At 39.4% G+C, this 16508-nt stretch overlaps 1 protein-coding gene across 1 annotated transcript in view; it reads left to right on the top strand.

Moving 5' to 3' along the window:
- tenm3 (teneurin transmembrane protein 3) overlaps positions 1–16508 on the top strand; it is a 1636378-nt gene that overhangs the window by 635013 nt on the left and 984857 nt on the right. The window contains exon 4 of the mRNA XM_059974311.1: positions 5346–5456. The gene's annotated coding sequence lies outside the window, so the exon portion shown is untranslated. The remainder of the gene's footprint in view (positions 1–5345; positions 5457–16508) is intronic.

The following is a 16508-nucleotide window of genomic DNA, read 5'->3' on the forward strand; positions in this document are numbered from 1 at the left end:
TTCGACCTTCAGAGATGTTGACATCCAGGAAATGGCTCACTCTTTCCACTTCTGATCCCTCTATGTGTTTCTTCATCTAACCCTTTCTGAAGTCCACAATCAGTTCTTCGGTCTGCCTGACACTGAGTGCAAGTTTTAGAGTTAATGGAGTGGCTACCTTCTTTTAAGAAAATAGTTGAAGTCAGTACCAGATACTCACAGATGCTGGCAGTAGTCCCTGGAATAGTTTTATTGATGAAAATGTGAGCTAAAGGAAATTCCCTCTCATCTAGCACATTGTATTACAGAGACAGGTAAAGTAATGCAACACGGTGATCATGGAAGTGCCAGGGCAATCATTGGCACCATTGACTGGAGCATGGAAGATGATGAATTGCTCCCACTGGCAGTCACGGGTTGCCTTGGATCTGATACAGCATCACACATTTTGTACGTGAAAGTGGCTGACTTCTTAAATTGCACATGGGAAAAGGGCTGCCCCTGTTTTCTCTTTTACCCAATACAGCAGATCGAACACTTTTCTGTAGGTGCTCGCACATACTTCCTGTTATTACATTGGAGACCCAAACTGTCATGTACCACCCCAAGACTGGGTAGCTTGTGGCACCATATAACCCTCCAATTATAAAGTCATAGAGCACTGCAGCACGGAAACAGGTCCTTTGTTCCATCTAGTCCATGCCAAACAATTATTCCTCTGAATTACATTGATCTGCAGCTGAAACATAGCCCTCCATACTCTCCCATCCAAACTTCTCTCAAGTGTTGCCACTGAACTTGCATCCACCACTTCCATTGGTGGCTCAGTCCACACCTCCCACTCTCTGAGTGAAGAACTTCCCCCTCAAATATTTCACCTTTCACCCTTAACCGATGATCTCTACTTCTAGTTTCACCCAACCTCAGTGGAAAAAGCCTGCTTGTATTTTCCCTATCTATACCTCTCATAATTTTAAATACCTCGATCAAATCCCCCCTCCGTCACCTGCACTGCATGGGGTAACATCCTAACCTTTTCAACCTTTCCCTGTAACTCAGGTCCTCAAGTCCTGACAACACCGTTGTAAGTTTTCTCTGCGCTTTTTCAGTCTTATTGATATCTTTCCTGTAGGTAAGAGACTATCCACATTATCTAATGAAGATCTTCTGTTTCTTTCTTCACAAGTGTTACCTGAACTGCTTTTATTTTGGGTTTCCACCATCAGTGTTCTTCTTTTAATTTTCACTTATTGACAATTTATGTACCTGGATTCAATGGAACTAGTGCCTTTCTACAGCAACTAGTGGTAAAAATCAGATGTGACAAGGAAAATAGTTTATCTTGTTAAAAATTAAATTAAATTAAACTTAATTAAAGTTTCAGTTTTACAATTCTCTTGGATTAGAACAGCCATGTGTTCAGGAAACTGCGCAGGAGGGCCTGAGGAGCAAAACCATAAAAGCTTTGTTTAACCACATTTATTTCAACCTAAGTTGTGTTAGATAAACTATATGGGTTCAAAGAAGCTGTGCTGCTTCAATGAATTAGCAATGCAAAGATTTTACCATTTCTTTGCCCATTCTAATCTATCCAAATCCTTTTGTAGACTGCATGCTTCCTCAAAACTACCTGCCCCTTTGTCTATTTTTGCATCATCTGCAAACTTGACCACAAAGCAATTAATTCCATCATCCAGATCATTAACTTGTAAAAAGTAGTGTACACAACACTGACCCCTGTGGAACACAAGTCATCAGCAGTCAACTAGAAAAGGACCACTTTATTCCCACTCTTTGCCTTCTGCTAGCCAACCAATCTTCTGTCCATGTCATTATATTTCCTGTAATACCATAGGCCTTTATCTTGTTTAGAATCCTCATGTGTAGCACCTTGTCAAAGGCCTTCTGAAAAGCCAACCAAACTTCTGCTGACTTTTCTTTGTCTATCCTACCTGTTATTTATTTGTCAGGCATGACTTCCCCTTAAGGAAACCATGCTGACTTCAGCCGATTTTCTTGTATGTCTCAATGTACCCCTAAACCCCATCCATAACAACTGACTCTAACATTTCGCTAACCACTAACATCAAGCTAACTGGCCTATAACTTCTTTTCTTTTAGCTCGCTCCCTTCTAAGAGTGTGGAATGATATTTCCAATTTTCCAAGTTGTCCAGGCCATTCCAGAATCTGGTAATTCTTGAATTATCACTATTAATGCCTCCACAATCCCTTCATCTACCTCTATCTGATTTATCTACCGTCAGGCCTTTCAGCTTCCCAAGTACCCCCTCCTTAGTATTAGTGCCAACTTTCACTTCTGCCCACTGAATCTTAAATTTCTGGCATGTTGCTGGTATCTTCCAAAGAAGAGTATCACTAAATACTTATTCAGTTCATTTGCTGTTTACATCCCCCTCCCCCATTACTACCTTTCCACTGTCATTTTCCAGCAGTCCAATGTCCACTTTTGCATCTCTTTTACACCTTATGTTTCTGAAAAAAATTGGTATTCTCTATATATTATTGGCTAACTTACCTTCATATTCCATCTTTCCTCTCCTTATTGCTCTATTTTATTTGTTTTCTGTTGGTTTTTAAAATCTTCCAAATCCTCTCGCTTCCTACTAATTTTTGCTATATTTTATACCCTCATTTCCGTCATTTTTGATTTTATGGTGATTTAATTTACCTTGGCAGCCACAATTGCTTCAACATCCCCTTAGAATGCTTCTTTTTCTTTGGGAGGAACTGATCTTAAATCTTCTAAATTACTCCCAGAAACTACAGTTGTTGCTGCTCTGTTGTCCCTTTTCAATCAACTTTGAGTACCTCCTTTTCCATGCCTCAGTACTTATCTTCACTCAACAGTAATACCAATACATCTAATTTTAGCTTCTCCCTTTCAGACTGCAGGGTGAATTGTATCATATTATGATCAATGCCTCCTAAGGGCTCCTTTACCTTAAGTTCCCTAATCAAGCTTGGTCTAATTTCTGGTCAAATCTTCATAATCAACAGCCAGTCCAGAATTGCCTTTTCTCTGGTGGGCTCGACCACAAGCTACTCTAAAAAGCCATCTCATAGAAATTCTTAAAGTAGTTTTCCTTGGGATCCAATTTTGCCAATCTACCTGCATTTTGTCATTCCCCATAACCATTGTAACATTGCTCTTTTACAGAACTGGTCTATTTTCTGTTGTAATTTGTACTGCACATCTTGGCTACTCTTTGGAGGCCTGTGTATCACTCCCATTAGTGTCTTTTTATCCTTGCTGTTTCTCAAGTCTACCCGTGAGGGTTCGACACCTATGACCCTTTTTTTACGATCATATCATTTAATTTTTACAAACTGAGCCACCCCACCCTTTCTGCTCAACTGCCTATCCTTTTAATATGATGAATATCCTTGGATGTTAAGTTCTCATCTGTAATCTTCTTGCAACAACAACATCTACCTACCTATTTCAAACCGTGCCGTGAGATCATCAGCCTTGTTTCATATACTGTATGCACTCAAATAAAAGACCTTCAGTCCTGTGTTCACCACCCTTCTTTTCAATTTTGTCTTCACTTTGCATGATGTTAAATTCTTATCCCTTTGAAACGTTTTGTCTTATTCTTTAGTCTGGAGTCTTCAGTGACATCTTCTGTACCACGTGAGCGTTGAAAATGTGATTTTCTTTTGAAAATCAGGTTTTATCATAATAAATAAACCAATGCTAAAGATGGTTTGGGTGGAACAGTAGTATAGTAGTGAGTATTACACTATTATAATGTCAGTGCCACGGGTTCACTTCCCACCGTAAGGAGTTTGTATATTCTCTCCATGACCAATGGGTTTTCTCCCGCATTCCAAAAAATGGAAGGTTATGATTCGTGTGTTGTGGGCATGTTATGTTAGGAAATGGGACAGGCTGCCCCCAGCACATATAATTGGACTATGCTGGTTGTTGACATTCACTGCATCTTTCAAAACAAAATAACGCTAACCTTCAATCTTTATGGTTGAGTAGAACCATTATATTATGGCACTCCCCATTATTTATGAAAAGCCCAGACTGTGTTCAGTCTGGCCTGTTCCCTGTTTATTCCGTCCACTTAAGTATTTTCTGCAACCTCTGGGAGTCCAGCTTCATGGAGGTCTCTCCTCTGCAGCCACACCTTGAAATGATACGGTGGGTGGTGACATGAATTCAGGTGGTAAAGACATTTTAAAATGGTGTAAATCTATTAAAACTGTTTATTCTGCAGAAAGATTCTGAAATACTTTTAAGTCCTATTAAACATATCAAGGTAAAGTAAAACAAAGAAAAATGATGAGTTACCCTTCAATTAAGTTCAATTAAGGTTATCAATCTCATTCAAGTGAATGAAGTTGAATTGTATGCACTAATTGTTCCTTGAGTCAAGCCTGTGAACCCAGATGCAAAGTCCATCTGACCTCTCCACAAAGGATGTTTTGTGTTATGCCTTTGAACTGAGTCCAGTGTCAGAGTTTGGGTTAATGTCAAGCTTCCAACTGAAGAGCACCTTGTTCCCTGTGGGACAGCTCACCAAAGATAAGTACATTTCTGCTGGAGTTGAGTTGAAGTTAGAACTTTTGAGTTATATGCTACTTCTCAGTACTGGTTTAGTCAGCAAAACATTTGGTGGGTCTTCAAATCTATGTTCTTTGAAATGGAGATTGAGATCACAAACTGTTCCAGATTTCTAAGACATACTTTTAGATTAAGACACAAGTTCCACGATGAAAGAGGACTTTGTTATTTTGAACCCAACAGTAGTGAAAACCCTTGACTAATTTGGAGTAAACTTTGTGACTGAGTTTAAATTAAAGCAACAATGCACCAATCAATCCTCATTTCAACTTCAACAAAAAGCATTTCAAAGTTATGACTACAAGGTAAAAATATGACTCAAAATGTTTTTTTCTTAACATGTCTTCTGTTGAAAGATTTAAAATAAAGGTGCTTTGAAGCAGATTTTCTTTTTGTATCGTTGTTGGAATAAAATTACAATCGTTTATTTCTGGTTGCTTGGTTTGCATCACCATCTGTCTGACAGATCGGAGGTGAGGTGAAGGGAAAAGCGTGATCTCTCAGTAAAAATAAATAGCTTGCCAGCTCTTACCTTGCACAAGAAGTAATCTGCAATCAGTCCGCTTTCTGTTATGGGTGAAGAGTAATGCAATGTGAAAAGCTGACTCACGAGATTAAGCAAGGATTTTCTACCCTTAGTGCAAAAAAATCAAAGCAGCTGCCTGAATAACATTGCTTTGCAACAGCTGCTGTGATTTATGATTTGAAATTTTGTTTGAATTGGATATCGTACCCAATTTACTATGCATTAACCACTGTGTGTTACAGACTTTTTTCCTGAGGAATTTGTGCAATTTTCTGAAGGGCAAAAGCAACAGTAAATAGAAGTGATTGCATTTGAAGAAACTCGGGAGTGCCACAAGCTACAGGGATCAGTGCGTATGTATCTTTCCACTGAATACATTCAGTCCGTATTTATTTTAGACCATCTCTTTATATCTGAAATCAATTGCTAATTTGGTAACAAACATACAATGAATGGATTTTCTTTTTTCCCCCTGAAGTTTCATTGCTTTTATGATATTATTCAACTGTTTATTTAATTGAGTTCAAATTATACATTGGTCCTTCACAGCTGAGGTCTTTACAGTGATAACAGAACTGATAACCTATCTTGTCCTTTGAAGAATGCTTGATGTGTAAGGCACTCTTTTTCTCAGTTGTTGCTACTGGTTTAAAGATGGAAAGTTCTCAAAATACAGTTAAGGTGCACTGTGGAACAAAGTCTGAATTTGCCTACTAAAAAGGAGAGCAAATCCCTCTCAGGTTTTAATGTGGAGGAATCCCACCCAGAGGGAGCTGCTAATGAGATTGTATTTTTTGCATTGTTAACATCTGAAATAACTTTGGGATGGCAACTATTATAACACCAGACAATCACTCTATAGTAACAGTTGCTTTATGAATACAAAATAAAGTTACCAACATTTGTCTTAACATATGACAATTCAGCAGCAGAAAATTGTAATATGGATGAGCCTATATTACTTGCAATGTGGAGACTTTGAGTTTCGAAACTCCACAGACCAGCAGTCAATCTGGTATGGTAGTGACCCCCCCCATTAATTTATACCGGCGGTTTGGTAGTTTAATTACTGGGATCATTTTTATGGACACTGGTTGGTGTATGTGTAACAAATCCAATTTTCAACGGAACCTGATGATGGCAGAGATGTCCCCAGTCTCCATCTGCAGTTATTGAGCACATTAGTTATCAGTCATTTATACCTCAAGAATTTGACCTTTCAACAAGTGCCTCTATTTAACGGAACAATTGAAATGCTACCATTAATAATAAAGCAATTTCCCTTTGTGAAAAGAATATGAATTGTCATAGAGTTTGTGTCGTGCAGCAAGTAGATAGTTACAAATGCACTCAGCGTTAAACAACGTGAACGAAAGGAGACGATCTCAGCAAGGACCATTCTCCATTATGCATTTCTAAATTATTCACAATCATTGAGTACAAAGTATTAATGAATTGAAGAGCTGCCATGTGGATTCATGTGCATCTGAAGTTAGCTCAGGGAAAATAAAGGATGAAAGTGAGACCACAGCCCACTTATGGAGATAAAGGTGATTGGTTTGGAATGAGTGTTTTCCCAGTTTAGTGTTAGCATGACCGGAGCTCAATCCGGACAGAGTTTGTTCTGCTAAATTCACGGGTGCTATGTGTCAGGCTCCCTTAAATACCCTTGACCTCCTTTCTGGTAGATATTTCAACATTCCTTGCACCCACTTACAGCAGATGTTTGATCTGAAGGATACTAATCAGGGAACTAATTCATGTTGAATAATGCACTTATAAATTTGTTATTCTCGGTCTTTTAGGCATTAGTTGCACAAAGAAAGATCAAAACTAGATAACTGCCTATGATGAAAATGTTGCCTCAGTCTCAGTGAAGATATTTGGGTAATTCCCTTGTTAATTATGCTTGATGACAACATTGTTCATCGTGACTGAGATTGATTTGTATGCATACTTTGTGCATAATTATCCTCCATGTTCTGCATTTTCTGAGAATGATTATATCGTTTTTGATATGAGAAATTGCTGTAGTTTTATTTTCCTTCACGCTAAAAAGACCCTCTTTACTGAGTAATTTGACTGCTTGTTTCACATTAGACTACATGCAGATAAACAGATGTGCTAAGGTTATGATTATGCTGCTCAGCGCCTTAAACCTGCTCCACCAGAAAAGATCATCGCTGATCTGACTGTAGCCTCACTCAATGTTCTGTTTACCAACAAGTTTTCTCATTGCACTCTGTATTTTATCTACCACTGCCTCAACAATATTCAAATATCGCTCCCACCAACCTTTGAAGAAGAGAATTCTAAGGACTCTCAACCTATTCAGAGTTAAAATTTTACCTCCATTTTTAGATTGTTTCTCAATAGGGTACATCCACTTCACAGCCATACTGTTAAGGTGGCTTAATATCTGATATGCTTCAATTAGGTCCCTTTTCCGTCTCTCATTCTGAACAATTTTTCCCTTACTTCCCGTGTTCTCCTGTCTCTTTTTCTCTCTCTGTCTGATCCATGTCTGGTTATTCCAATTTTATCCCCTTTCCCATACTCCTCCCTCCAATACCCCATTCCCCCCCCCCATGTTCCACCCACCCACTGCCAACACATTTCCCCCATTAGACTTTCCCCCTCCCCCATGTGGTTCCACCTCTCTCCTAATGATTTCCATGACCTCCTTTCTTCTTTAACAGATTCCAGCACTGTCGTCTTTGTATCCGTGCTTTCGCTATCCAACAGCTGCCTCCGCTTTCTCCCTCCATCCTCTCACTTGGCTCTGTCTACCCTTTTCTTATCTGTTCTACTACCTCTGTCTTCCAACTCCACATCTTACCCTCTCCCACCTCACCCCATCTTCCATCATCCTTCAGCCCTGCTCCATCCACTATCACCTTCTGCCTGCGATCTCACACCTTCCCCTCTCCTCTTAATACTTGCTAGTCCTGTTTACTCTTTCAGTCTGCATGAATGGCTTTGGCCCAAAACTTCAACAATTCCTTTTGCTCCACATATACTGTCCAACATATTCAGTTCCTCTCGCACACAGGGGTTCCCAAACTTTTTTATGCCACGGACCCCTGCCATTAACCGAGGTGTCTGTGAACCCCAGGTCGTGGACCCTGCAACAAGTCCCAGTACCTGCAGTTTCTTGTTTCCCTCAATTTGATTCAAGTTCAGGTTTAAAGTCATTCAACCAAACACATGTATACAACTAAACGAAACAACATACCTCTGGGACCAAAATGCAAAACACAGTAGAGTATATCACCTTCAGCACATCAAATAATATAAAGACAATAATATCAACAGAATAAAATATGTAGATGAACTATACAGGTTAACAAAGTGTTTATGTAACATATAATTAAATATACTACAGTCTAGCACTACTAGCGCTGTCGTAGCTAACAGGTACTGGGCGTAGCAGGGTGCTCCATTGTCTCACAGGTGATGGCCATTTCCTGATGCTTGTTTTCCTGGTTATGCTGCATTTAAGCAAGGATGCCTTTGGTAATGGAAGAGTTGTAAAAGAGCTAAAATGGTCACTAGTTGCAGATGTCAAGGTGTAATCTGTGACCAGATTAATGCTTGGCTCAAGATAGTCATAAAAATGACAACAATGCAAGATCAATGGGAAAAGTAGATAATAATGGAGGATAAAAATCAGCAGGCAGTTTCTTCGTGAAAATTGAATTGCTCTTTAGCGCTGAAAGATGTTGACAGTCACCAGCTATTTTTGAGACTACAGAGTGCAGTCAATTGATGTGGATTCACAGTTTTGACTTTGCTTGTGTCCCTGGGTTTGTTGCAGGCTTCATGAACTAATGCTCTCCTGTCTCTGTTGCCAATGTCCTGCCAGTAAAGTATTCAACAAACTTGTTTCAGCTGCTACCCTTAGTAAATCACGTGCAGGTTTTTTTCTCTCTCGATCCAAATGTCCTCCAAACTAGCAAGCTATCCAGAGGGTTTATCTGTGTATACTGAGTGGCCTCGAATAGTGATGAGATTTCCACTCAGTACCAATGGTAATTGTTATTTATATTCTATGGCGCCCTCAGAGACATCAAAGCTTGCTTGTGTTACACTTATGTTAAACCACCAACCGACAAGCAAATAGTCAGGGGAATGCAGAAGCACATATTCTGTTAAAGCACACAATGACAGTAGTTGATATCCTGAATACAAGTGGCAGTGCCCCTGTTCAAAGGCATTTGTCTGAATTTAAAATATTACAGGGCACATAAGAAATGTAGCAAAACATTTCTTTATCAGACCTCTGTAACCTCCCGTCTGCACTGGAAATGCACATTGTTCCAATGTTGCTGGTAAATCACAATAGCTGATAACATCAGAATTTTGCGATTTAATTAAGATAAAGTTGCATCTCAAGAATATTAAAATTAAAAGCCAGTACCTAAACAGAACCAAAGTTTACATTGATCACAATAGCACTTATCTTTAATGTCCTTACAGCAACTGCATTTTCTTTAAAACAAGGGTTTTAAAAATTTGCAATGAGTATAATTGAAGCCTAACTGCTGTTTTCAGTAGTTTATGCTTCCCAGATTCCTTCTGGTAAATGGCTTAGGCAACATTAATCAGGAATATTAGTCTTCAAAATTTGCTTAACAAATTAGCTGGACACTATTTTGCAGAAGATGTGTCTGCTCGGAAGTGTGCTGTTGGTAAATCTCATCAGATAAGTATTTGGTGACATTAAATGCAGATGCTTCAGGAAAAAAGCTCACACCAATGCAGCACAGAAAAGCACGAGCAAGATGCTTTTAGTGTAGTAGAGTGGATGTTTAGTAGGGCAACACCAATGCTTCCAGCTGAACTTATACCCTTGTTGAAGATATTTGTCAGATTGACACAGCAGGCAACGGAGGCTTAGAGATTTCATGTGGAAGAACAATTCTGCAGAACTGTCTATCACGGATGCTTTTAATACCGACAGCCATGCCTCTGTGAAATGCATTACCACCTGAGTGCCTTATGACTAATGATCGTCTGAAAGAAGAACATGTCTTCTGTACCACAGTGCACAGCTGTCTAACTCCTTCGGTACCTGCTGAAGTAGAATCTCCCTTTAGAGTTGTTTCACACTCTCTATTTGTAAGTGTTGGTAGATATTGTTAAATATTAGGTCAACAACCAAATTTATCGTGTTAGCTTGATAGTTTGTGGACAGTTGCTCTTCAGTTTGCTTTCTGCATTAGGATCTTCCTCGCGGAAATATTTCATAGGAACTCAGATACACACTTTACCTGAAAACTCTGTAATGTTGAAGTGTTGTAAAAGACATGGGGACTCATATATCAAAAGCATGGATCCCTCTTTTGGCAAAGGGTCACAAAGTCATAGAGCATGGGAACAGGCCATTTAGCAATCGTCTATGTCAACCAATCTGTGGTAATCCCATCTTCAAGCATTTGGCCTCTTGTTTTCTCTGCCAGCATGATTCAAGGTTTCATCTAGGCACTTCTTAAATGACATCAGCAGCTCTGCCTGTGTCACACTGTCAGGTGGTTTGGTGAAAATACTCCAAGGGCAGAGGTGTGCACACTCCCGCTGTGCCCCATTCCTTGCTTATTGAAAACCTGTCGTTCACACGACTGAGACTTTTAACAAGCCCAGCAACCACTGGATGCAATGCATGCATATTTTTGCCAATAATCCAAATACTCCCATCCACTCACCATATGGGAGCAGAAGTAGACCACTCAGCCCATCAAATCTGCTCCATTATTCAATTATGGTTGATTTTTTTTCAAACCCATTGTGTCACTTCTCCCCTTATCCTTGAGCCAGCTCCCCCCGCCCCAACTAACCTTACCAATCAAGAATGTATCAATCTCTGCCTTGAATATATCTAATAACTTGGTCTCCACAGCAAATACGTCTGAGAAAATTAATGTAAATATAATTTAAATTAGGTAACCACAGTTATAAATATTTTAAAACCCACATCATCATCATGATCATTATGTACCATGTCATACAATTGGATAAAAATAATTTTAATAAGGGGAATATGCTTTTCATTTCCTTTCTTTCCGGGAACCTTGGCGGAGCAGACTCAATGGGCCGAACGACCTACTTCCTCTCCTATATTTTATGGTCTTATAGTCTAAATCCCTGTGAGATCAACGGGGTTGTGGATCCAGCAACACATCCATCCTGGGAGGATCAAAAAGGCAGTTTCCCAAAGCTGAGCAGTCTCAGCCAAAACGGCGGCCATTTCCGGACTCCAGCAACAGAACATCTTGACAGACGCATCGCCATCTGCCATTTGATAATTTGTGTTTGACAGCCTGAACACAGAATGCCAGGACAAAGATCCATAGGTTCAGATTGCCTTGTATAAACCCAGAAATGATCTTGTATATTTGTGTTGAGAAGGGAATCCTGTTACTGTTTCATGCACTGTGTTAACTAGAGATTCCCAAGACGGCATCAGAGGGAGGTAACACTTTGCAGACGGCTCTCAGCAGATATATTCATTGCATATATTTTAATTGGAATTGGATTTGGGTTTGATTTACTCTTGCACATTCACTCAGTGGCCACTTTATCAGATCCCTCCTTTACCTCCTGTACCTAGTATATTGGCCATTGAGTTTATATTTGTGATCTTCTGCTGTTGTAGCCCATCTGCTTCAAGGTTTGACATGGCATGCATTCAGAGATGCTCTTCTGCACAACACTGTGGTAACACATAGTTATTTGAGTTAACTGTTGCCTTCTTGCCAGCTTGAACCAGTCTGGCCATTCTCCTCTGACCTCTGTCATTAACAAGGCATTTTCTTGCCCACAGAACTTCCACTCACTGGATTTTTTTTTTTGTTCATCACACTATTCTCTGTAAATTCTAGAGACAGTTGTGTGTGAAAATACCAGGAGATCATCAGTTCCTAAGAGGTTCACTTTTCTAAAAAAGCCACTTAGATCACATTTCTTCCCCATTCTGATGTTCGGTCTAAACAATAACTGAACCTCTTGACAAACTTTTATGCATTAAATTGCTGCCATTTGACTGGCTGATCAGATCGATGTATTATTAAGCAGGGGTACCAAATAAGCTAGCAACTGAGTGTATACTGAGATACCTTGAAGTGCATTGACGATAACACAATAACAACACAGAGTCAAGTGTAATAGCCACAGAAAAGGTGTAGTGCAAGCAGACAACAAGGTGCAAGTCCATAAGTGGTAGATTGAGAGGTGAAGAGTCCAACTGATCGTAATAGGGAACTATTTAAAAGTCTTATAACAGAAGGGTAAATGCTGTCCTTGAGCCTGGTGGTATGTTCTTACAAGCTTTTGTAACTTCTGCCCAATGAAAGAGGAGAGAAGAGAGATTGTCTGGGGTGAATGGAGTCTGTGATTATCCTGGCTGATATACTGATGGGACGAGAAGTATAGGCAGTATCATCAGTAAAGTGCAATCATTCTACTCAATTAAATCTCCGTTTGATAATGTCCTCTTAAAACTGCTACTGTATTCTGAATTCTGTTATTGTTTTTCTATTTGCACTATCTCGATGTACATACATATGAAATGGTCTATCTAGATGGCGTGCAAACAAGAGCTCTCACTGTGTCTTGGAATCTGTGACAGTAATAAACCAATTATCAATTATCGAATCAAATGGCTGAAATATGGGTGGAATTCCAGTCAACACAGCCAAGATTTGCCAGTGAGATCCAGTCCCAGATTTCACTGCTCTTGCAGTCTTCAAAAGTGACAGGAGAAACTGCAGATATAATCTGTTAAATATCAACGGCTTTCTCACTTCTGCAGACATCAGCAACAGGAGCCGTGACATATCAGACTTTATCTCCGCTTTGAGACATGGAAAATAACTAAGGGGGAAGTACAACTGAGCCATTGACAATCGACCTCAGAATTATTTACAACAAGACTATCGTGATCCCAGTTGATCTTTTGAGCTTGCTCAGTACAGCAATCTGCAGAAGTCTAGCATGGGTCAATTGTTCACATCTGACAAGTTGCACTCAGTGGCCACTTTATTAGGTACTTCCTGTAGCCTTTATCCTGTGACCTCTCATTAATAAGGTGTTTTCTCCCACAGAACTGCCATTCACTGAATGTTCTTTTTTTTTCACACCATTCTCTACAAACTCTTGAGACTATTATGTGTGAAAATCCCAGGAGATCAGCACTTTCTGAAATACGCAAACCACCCCAACAGGCACCAACAATCATTCCATGGTCAAAGTCACTTAGATCACATTTCTTCACCATTCTGATGTTTGGTCCGAACATCAACTGAACCTTTTGATCTTGCCTACATGCTTTCATGCATTGAGTTGCTGCCACATGATTGGCTGTTTAGATATTTGCATTAATAGGCAGGGGTACAGGTGTACCTAATAGGGTGGCCACTGAGTGTATTTACTATCTGGATATAATAGAACTCTATGCAAATTCTATTCAAATACCTACACTGCCTGCACACTTCAACCATTCACGTAAATTCTACACAACTCTCATCATAAGAGGTTACAGTGTTTGGTTAATTACATGCAGATGAAACATTGCTGTTTTTGCTTAAGCTGCTTATAACTGCAAATTTATGATCATCTCTATATCATACTTAAAATCAATAATATTTTTTCCTTTGAACCAATGTTTATTCAGAATGTATTGGAAATCCATGCATGACTAAATCTTCTCTTTTATCATTAATTGGTTTCTACTGTATTACATTCAAGTTAAAAACACTTAATTGGCTTATACTCTAAAGAAGAGTGCATAAGAATTGATGAGAAGTGAACCACAAAAGAACATTAACATTTTTGAGGTCCGTACATTTGGAAATTATGTCCTTTCCTCCATCTCACATTCTCTTTTAATGATAAGGAAACAAAATTTTCACTTCTGCTCTGAATGCAAGTTCAACTTCTAGTTTAATTGTCATTCAACCATACACATGCATACAGCTAAATGAAACAGCATTCCTCAGGGACAAATGCAGTACATACAGTCACAGACAGGACAAAGCAGACTGGATAAAACATTCAGTACTATTGTGAATAGATAGAAATAAATATTGCTGTGATTCAGGTTAATTTGCAGAAGTGCTGTTCTGAAGAGCTTTTGCAAAATCAAAACTTGTCTTTCAAACCTCTCCAGGCAGTCAGACACAAGACATCATGACTCAGCCATGCTGAATTCCAGTTCTGACCCAGTGGTGGTCTCTGGATAGGTTAAAAAAAACCCTGTTTACCAAATCAGAGGTGGAAAACCTGGCAAAATTCTTCTGTGATTTCAAGGGGGACAAAGTAATGCATACATTTCTCACCTCTTTTTATCTATAATAATGTCCACAAATCACTTGAGCACATTTTTGAAATGCCATTGGGGTTCCACCCTCTGCATAAATTTATTTCAAATTTAAGTGGGCGATTGTGTGAAGAAAACAGCCCTGGATCTTTAATCTGGCATTGTATCTATACTTAACACCTAAATTCTTATGCCTCCTTAGTTCAAATAATCTATTCATATGCATGCTCACATGCTTGCACCTACACATTAATAATTCAATTCATTGTCCCAATGCCTTAATAAAAACAAGTAATACTATTTTGTCCAATACTTTATTCAGCATTTGTAAATGTGTGTTAAATGGGCGTGTTGCAGTGGTGAGCAAATATTTCCAAATTTCTCCACTACAATTCTACTCATGCATTAGAAACAAAGGGCCATGTTCAAAATATATTTCAGAGTAAATTTATTATCAAAGTTTGCATATGTCACCATATACTACCTTAGCATTCATTTTCTTTCAGGTATTCACAGTAGAACAAAGAAATAAATACACGAGAGTCAACAAAAAAACTACACACAAAGACTGGCAAATAACCAATAGGCCTTCTTCCCACCGTCCCCCCACCTTCTTTATGGAGCCCCTGTCCCCTTGCTCCCTCCTCCTTCAGTCCTGACGAAGGGTCTCGGCTTGAAACATTGACTGCTCATTTCCACGGATGCTTCCCGACCTGCTGAGTTCCTCCATCGTTTGTACGTGTTGATTTAACCAATAGGCCTCACTTGCTTGAAGCTCCAGTACCTATCCTAAGATTACTTCCTAGTAATGGGAGAAAGAAGTAGTTCTCGGGCCTGGGTCACTATTTCTGTGGGATTGTCTAGTAGGCTGTGAGCAGACTTGAAGGATTGGATTGAAGTGTCATGGTCAACATGAGTGGAGATGTGGCAATATGATTGAGATCAGCTGGCGGAGCAGGAGGGATTTTGGAGTTGTCCAAATTACATGAAAACAGGTCTATGTTGAGAAGGCCTGTACTGTCGGGTGTCGGTTGAGGTGAGAATCAAGTAAGTGTGTAGCATGCTGTTGAGAACTCTGTTAATGTAGAAGGACTGCATTGATGGTTGCTGGTTAATCAAGGACTTCACACTTGTGCAATAAGTTCACAATTTCATTTAAGCTGCAACTTTCTTGGAAATTTAAGTATGTAGAAAAGGCAAACATTATGCTACATAATAAAACTTTTGGGACTCTCTTCCCTCAAGTAAGGGTTTCATAAAGGATGATTTGTTTTACTCATCAGTTCTTGAGTTGCTGCACAGATTGTGTGTCATCCGTAACTTGAAAGACATAAAAAGGGATGACACAGTAATGTGGCACTTAGCCCAGTCTTTTTACAGCATTGGTGATCACCATTCAGGATTCAGTCTACCCTGCTATCTGTAAGAAGTTTGTACATTTTCTTCATCTCTGTGTGGGTTTCCTCCAGGTGCTCCGGTTTTCTCCCACATTCCCAAAATGTACAGATCAGGGTTAGGTTTAGTGATTTGTGGGCATCAGAAGCATGACAACTCTTGCAGGCTGCCCAGCACAATCCTCACTGATTTGATTTGACAGAAAACAATACATTTTCACAGTTTGGTGTGTTTCAATGTTTTGAATAGACAGATAGATACTTAATTGATCCCAAAAGAAATGACAGTGTCACTCTAGCATTGCAAGTGCACAGATATACAAATATTAGAAGATAAGTAAGAAAGGATAGAAAAAATAAAGTTACCTCAAACAGTCCTAACAGGAGGGATTCATCACTTCCTCACCTATATGTTCATTCATTATAGAGCACCTAATGGCCATGGGTAGGAATGACCTCATATTAGCATTCTTTGGAGCAGCACAGTTGTCTTAGTCTATTACTAAAAGTGTTCCTCTGTTGTGGCAAGCAGAGGGTGAGCAAAATGGTCCGGAACTGCCAGGATTTTCCACAGGGTCCTTTGTTCTACCACATCCTCCAGTGTGTCTGGTTTGACTCCTGTAACAGAGCCAGCCTTTCTAAATCAGTTTACTGAGCCTGTTGGCATTAACTAGGTTGATGCCGTTGCCCCAGCA

Source organism: Hypanus sabinus, chromosome 7, assembly GCF_030144855.1.
Source record: "Hypanus sabinus isolate sHypSab1 chromosome 7, sHypSab1.hap1, whole genome shotgun sequence".
Lineage (NCBI taxonomy): Eukaryota > Metazoa > Chordata > Chondrichthyes > Myliobatiformes > Dasyatidae > Hypanus > Hypanus sabinus.